The following is a 6,673-nucleotide window of genomic DNA, read 5'->3' as shown; positions in this document are numbered from 1 at the left end:
TTTTCACAGTTAATTATGAGATTAGCTGAGGGTTTGTCATATATGGTCTTTATTATGTTAAGGTATTTTCCTTCTATACCTATTTTATTAAGTGTTTTTATCATAAATGGATGTTGTATCTTGTCCAGTGCTTTTTCTGCATCTATTGATATTATCATACGATTTTTATCCTTCATTTTCTTTATGTGATGCATCATGTTAATTTATTTGCAGATATTAAACCAATCTTGCTTCCCAGGAATTATTCCCACTTGACAAACAAGCAAAAACTCATAGACAGACAACAGTTTAGTGGTTACAAGAAGGAAAAGGGGAAGGCAGGTGGTAGAAAAGGGTAAATTGGCTCAAATATATGGTCGTTGTTGGGTGACAGTTAAAGGGGACAGGATTTCATTTGGGGTTGGGGTGATGAAAATTTTCTAAGATGTATTCAGGGTTGCATAACTCTCTGTGTTATACAAACCACTGAACTGTACATTTTAAATAGGCAAAATGTATGCTATTCAAATATATCTCAGTAATTATTATTTCTAAATTATCACAAAAAAGTCTTGTTAACACTTTACCCAGTTTCCCTCAATGATTATATTTTATATATTATACAATATGTATAATATGTTGTGTATAATGTATGTGCAATTATATAATCAAAACCGCATGGTATTAGCAGAAAAACAGACATGTAGACCAATGGAATAGAATTAAGAACCCAGAAATAAAACCACATAAATATAGACAGACAATTTTTGACAAAGAAGCAGAAAACATACAATGGAGAAAAGACAGCCTCTTCAATAAATGGTGCTGCCAGAAATGGAAAGCCACATGCAAAAGACTGAAACTGGACTGCTATCTGTCACCATGTACCAAAATTAATTCAAAATGGATCAAAGACTTAAGCATAAAACCTGAAACAGTAAACTGCATAGAAGAAAACATAGGTACTAAACTTATGGACCTTGAGTTCAAAGTGCATTTTATGAATTTGACTCCAAAGGCAAGGGCAGTAAAACCTAAAACAAATGAATGGGACTATATCAAACTTAAAAGCTTCTGCACAGCAAAAGAAACCATCGACAAAGTAAAGAGGCAACCAACGGAATGGGAAAAGATTTTTGCAAACAGTGCCTCTGATAAGGGGCTAATATCCAAAATATACAAGGAACTCATGCAACTCAACAACAAAAAAACAAACAACCCAATTGAAAAATGGGCAGAGGACCTGAAGAGACATTTCTCCAAAGAGAAGGGCATACAAGTGGCAAACAGACAGATGAAAAAATGCTCGGCATCACTAATCATCAGAGAAATGCAAATAAAAACCACAATGTGATAGCACCTCACCCCAGTCAGAATGGCTATCATCAACAAGACATGTAGTAACAAGTGTTGGAGAGGCTGTGGAGAAAAAGGAACACTCATACACTGTTGGTGGGAATGCAGACTGGTGCAGCCGCTATGGAAGGCAGTGTGGAGATTCCTCAAAAAATTACAAATAGAATTACCATATGACCCAGCAATCCCTCTCCTGGGTATCTACCAAAAAAATCTGAAAACATTTATCCATAAAGACATGTGTGCTCCAATGTTCATTGCAACTTTATTTACAGTGGCCAAGACATGGCAACAACCAAAATGTTCTTTGATAGATGAATGGATAAAGAAGTTGTGGTACAATGGAATACTATTTGGCAGTAAGAAAAGATGATATAGGAACATTTGTGACAACATGGATGGATATTGAGAGTATAATGCTAAGCGAAATAAGTCAGACAGAAAAAGCAGAGAACCATATGATTTCACTGATATGTGGTATATAAACCAAAAACAACAAAAGAACAAGTCAAACAAATGAGAAAGAAAAACTCATAGACACAGACAATAGTTTAATGGTTACCAGAGGGTAAGGGGGGAGGAGCTTGGTAGATGAGGGTAAGGGGGATCAAATATATGGTGAAGGACGGAGAACTGATTCTGGGTGGTGAACACACAATGGGATTTATAGATGATGTAATACAGAATTGTACACCTGAAATCTATGTAATTTTAATAACAATTGTGACCCAACTAAGTTTTAATTAAAAAAAAAAAAGAAAAGAAAATTGCAATGAGATACCATCTCACTCTTGTCAGAATGACTATCATCAATAAATCAACAAACAACAAGTGCTGGTGAGGATGTGGAGAAAAAGGAACCCTCGTGCATTGTTGGTGGTATTGCAAATTGTTGCAGTCACTATGGAAAACAGTATGGAGGTTCCTCAAAAAATTAAAAGTAGAACTACCTTATGACCCAGTAATTCCACTCCTGGGTATTTATCCAAAGAAAGTCAAAACACTAATTTGAAAAACTGCAAGCTCCCCCATGTTTATTGTAGTGCTAGTCACAATAGCCATGATGTGGAAACTACCAAAATGTCCATCAATAAACAATTGGATGAAGAAATTGTGGCATATTTATACAATGGAATATTAATTTACGATAAAAAAGAATGAAATCTCGGGGTGGCCAGATGGCTCAATTGGTTAGAGCACAGGATCTGAACAATAGGGTTGCCGTTCTGATTCCCACATGGGCCGGTGAGCTGCGCCCTCTACAACTGGATTAAAGATGGCAAACTGCCACTGGGCTTCTGGAGGGGTGGCTGGCTGGCTCAACTGGTTGCAGAGCAAGCTCTTAGCAACAGGGTTGCCAGTTCAACTCCCCCCATGTGTGCTGCGCACCCTGCAGTTAAAGATTGCTAATGGCAACTGGACTTAGGGCTGAGCTGTGCCCTCCACAGCTGAATTGGAGGACAATGGCTTGGAGCTGATGGGCCCTGGAGAAACACACTGGTCCCCAACATTCCCCAATAAAATTTAAAAAAAAAAAATTATTTTTTTAAAAATGAAATCTTTCCATTTGCAACAACATAGATGCACCTAGAGGGGATTATGGTAAGTGAAATAAGTCAGACTGAGAAAGACAAATACCATATAATCTCCTTATATGAGGTCTGACAATTAAGTTTGGGAACTCATCCTAGAAAAAGTACTATATACCTCATTGCTGAATATCACTATGGTCGCCTTTGAAGTATGCACCTGGGGAAGTGATGCACAAATGCCAGTGCCTAGTCCTTCAAAGCAGTTTTGGAACTCTTTTTCTGAAATGGCCATCACAGCTGTCTTTGTATTACCCTTGATGTCCTGAATGTCATCAAAATGTCTTCCTTTCAATATTTCCTTTATCTTTGGGTAAAAAGAAAAGTCATCGGGGGCCAGATCAGGTGAGCAGGGAGGGTATTCCAATACTTATTTGTTTACTGGCTAAAAACTCCCTCACAGACAGTGCTATGTAAGCTGGTGCATTGTCATGATGCAAGAGCCATGAATTGTTAGTGAAAAGTTCAGGTCGTCTAACTTTTTCATGTAGCCTTTTCAGCACTCCCAAATAGTAAACTTGGTTAACTCTTTGTCCAGTTGGTACAAATTTATAATGAATAATCCTTCTTATATATATAAAAAAAACAGTTAGCAACATGTTTGCAACAAGTTCGCAGACTTAATTGTCTCACCTCCTATGTGGAATCCAAAGAACAAAATAGATGAGCACACAAAACATAAATAGACTCATAGATACGGAGAAAAAACTGATAGTTGCTAGATGGGAGGGGCAGTAGGAGATGTGGGAGAAGGTGAAAGGATTAGAAAGTACAAATTGATAGTCATAAATTAGTCACAGGGATGTGAAATATAGTATGGGGAATCAATAATGTTGTAAAGACTATGTAGGGTGCCAGATGGGTACTGGACTTATGGGGGTATCACTTCATAGATTATATAAATTCCTGACTACTGCACTGTACACCTAAAACTAATACAAAATAATATTGAATGCCATATATATATATATATATATATATATATATATATATATATATATGTAAAGAAATATGCCATGACCTCTGTGTGGGAAAAGCTTTTGCTTAGTTGAGGGAAAACAAACACAGGGCCATAAAAAGTTAAGTCATTGTGCAAATAAGACATATTATAGAATGTGCCAAACAGATAGTAAATGATATTGGATTTCAGAGAAGGGGTGGAGTAGAGGTATTAAAGAGCATCATATGTGGATTGGCAGAGAGGAAGGAACTGAGCATTTCAGATAATCAGATGAGTATGAACAAATCATTAAAGAGAAATTGGTATTTACATGATTATTTAATGACAAAGAATACATCAATTTGGTTAAACTGGAGATTTCCTATTTACAAACAGGGCAGTAAAATTAGAATGATGAATAAACCAGATAGTGTGAGCAATGGGTGAGACACTTTATCTTTTTATTTTTTTAATTAAAGTTTATTGGGGTGACAATTGTTAGTAAAGTTACATAGCTTTCAAGTGTGCAATTCTGTAATACATCATCTATATATCACATTGTGTGTTTACCACCCAGAGCCAGTTCTCCTTCCATCACCATGTATTTGATCCTGTTTATCCACTTTATTTTATAAAAAATTGGGTAATATTAAAGAATTTTGTTACACCATATACAAAAATAAATTCAAAATGGCTTAAAGACTTAAATGTAAGATCTGAAACCATAAAATACCTAGAAGAAAATATAGGAAGAAACTTCTCAGACATTACCCGGAGTAAGATTTTTACTGATATATACCCTCGCTCGAGGGAACTAAGAGAAAAAATAAACATGTGGGATTATATCAAACTAAAAAGTTTTTTCACAGCAAAGGAAACCATCAATAAAACAAGAAGGGATCCTACTGAATGGGAAAAGATATTTGCCAATGATATATCTGATAAGGGATTAATATCACAAATCTATGGAAAACTCACTCAACTCAACTCCAAAAAAACAAACGATCCAATTAAAAAATGGGCAGAGGACTTGAAGAGACATTTTTCTAAAAAGGACATACAGATGGCAAACAGACATATGAAGAAATGCTCAACCTCACTAACGATCAGAGAAATGCAAATAAAAACCACAATGAGATACCACCTCACCCCAGTCAAAATGGCTATCATCAATAAATCAACAAACAACAAGTGCTGGCGCGGATGTGGAGAAAAGGGAACGCTTGTGCACTGTTGGTGGGATTGCAGACTGGTGCAGCCGCTATGGAAAACAGTATGGAGGTATCTCAAAAATCTGAAAATGGAACTACCTTATGATCCAGTAATTCCACTCCTAGGTATCTATCCGGAGAAATCCAAAACTTCAATTCAAAAATCTTTATGCACTCCTATGTTTATTGCAGCACTATACACAATAGCTAAGACATGGAAAAAACCAAAATGCCCATCGGTAGATGACTGGATTAAGAAACTGTGGTACATTTATACAATGGAGTATTATGCAGCCATAAAGAAGAAAGAAATCTTACCATTTGCAACAACATGGATGGATCTAGAGAACATTATGTTAAGTGAAATAAGTCAGACAGAGAAAGATAAGTACCATATGATCTCACTTATTTGCGGATTCTAAAGAAAAGAATAAGTGAATGAACTAATCAGAAACAGTTTGGGAGACAATGAGGAAAAACTGAGGGTTGATAGATGGGCGGGAGGGGTGGGGGGTGGGGGGGAAGGTGAGGGGATTGGAGGGCAGTCGGTGACCACAGGATGGCCACGGGGTTTGAAAATTAATCTGGGGAACGTAATTTGGTGGTTACCAGAGCGTAAGGGGGTTGGGGGGTGGGGGATGAGGGTGAGGGGGATCAAATGTATGGTGATGGAAGGGGAGCTGACTCTGGGTGGTGAACACACAGTGTGATTTATGGATGATGTGATACAGAGTTGCACACCTGAAATCTATGTAATTTTACTAACAATTGTCACCACAATAAATTAAAAATAAATTAATAAAAAAAAAAGAATTTTGGGTAAAGCAATGACATAGAGAAAAGAAATTTTAGAGAAGATAAAGTTGGCAGTGCTTTATAAAGTAGATATAGTCACGGGATGTAAAGCATAGCATAAAGAATATAGTCAACGGTATTATAATACTAACTATATACCATGTCAGAGGGTAATAGACATAGGGGAGTTATCACTTTGTGAGGAGTGTAAATATCTAATCATTATGTTGTTTTGTACACCTGAAACTAGTGATGATGATGATGATGATGATGATGATGATAATAATAATAATAATAATAATTAGTAGTAGTAGTAGTAGTAGTAGTAATAGACCAAGAAAAAAAATAATATAGTTAAAATGTCCATACTACCCAAAGAAATCTATAAATTCAATGCAATCTTTATCAAAATACCAATGGCATTTTTCACACAACTAGAACAAATAATCCTAAAATTTATATGAAACCATAAAAGACCCCAAATATCCACAGTAATCTTGACAGAGAACAACAATGTTGAAGGTATCACGGTACCTGATATCAAATTATACTACAAGGTCATAGTAATCAAAACAGAATGATACTGGCATAAAAACAGACACATAGATCAATGGAACAGAATAGAGAGACCAGAAAGAAACTCACACCTATATGTTCAGTTAATCTATGACAGTGAAGCAAAACTATACAATGGGGAAAGACACTCTATTTAATGCATGGTGTTGGGAAAACTGGACAGATATAGGCAAAAAAATTAAACTAGAACAACTTCTTAGATAATATAAAAGAATAAACTCAAAATG

This window comes from Rhinolophus ferrumequinum, chromosome X, assembly GCF_004115265.2.
Source record: "Rhinolophus ferrumequinum isolate MPI-CBG mRhiFer1 chromosome X, mRhiFer1_v1.p, whole genome shotgun sequence".
Taxonomy (NCBI): domain Eukaryota; kingdom Metazoa; phylum Chordata; class Mammalia; order Chiroptera; family Rhinolophidae; genus Rhinolophus; species Rhinolophus ferrumequinum.
The sequence above is the reverse complement of the archived record's forward strand: the minus strand, read 5'-3'. Positions refer to the sequence as shown.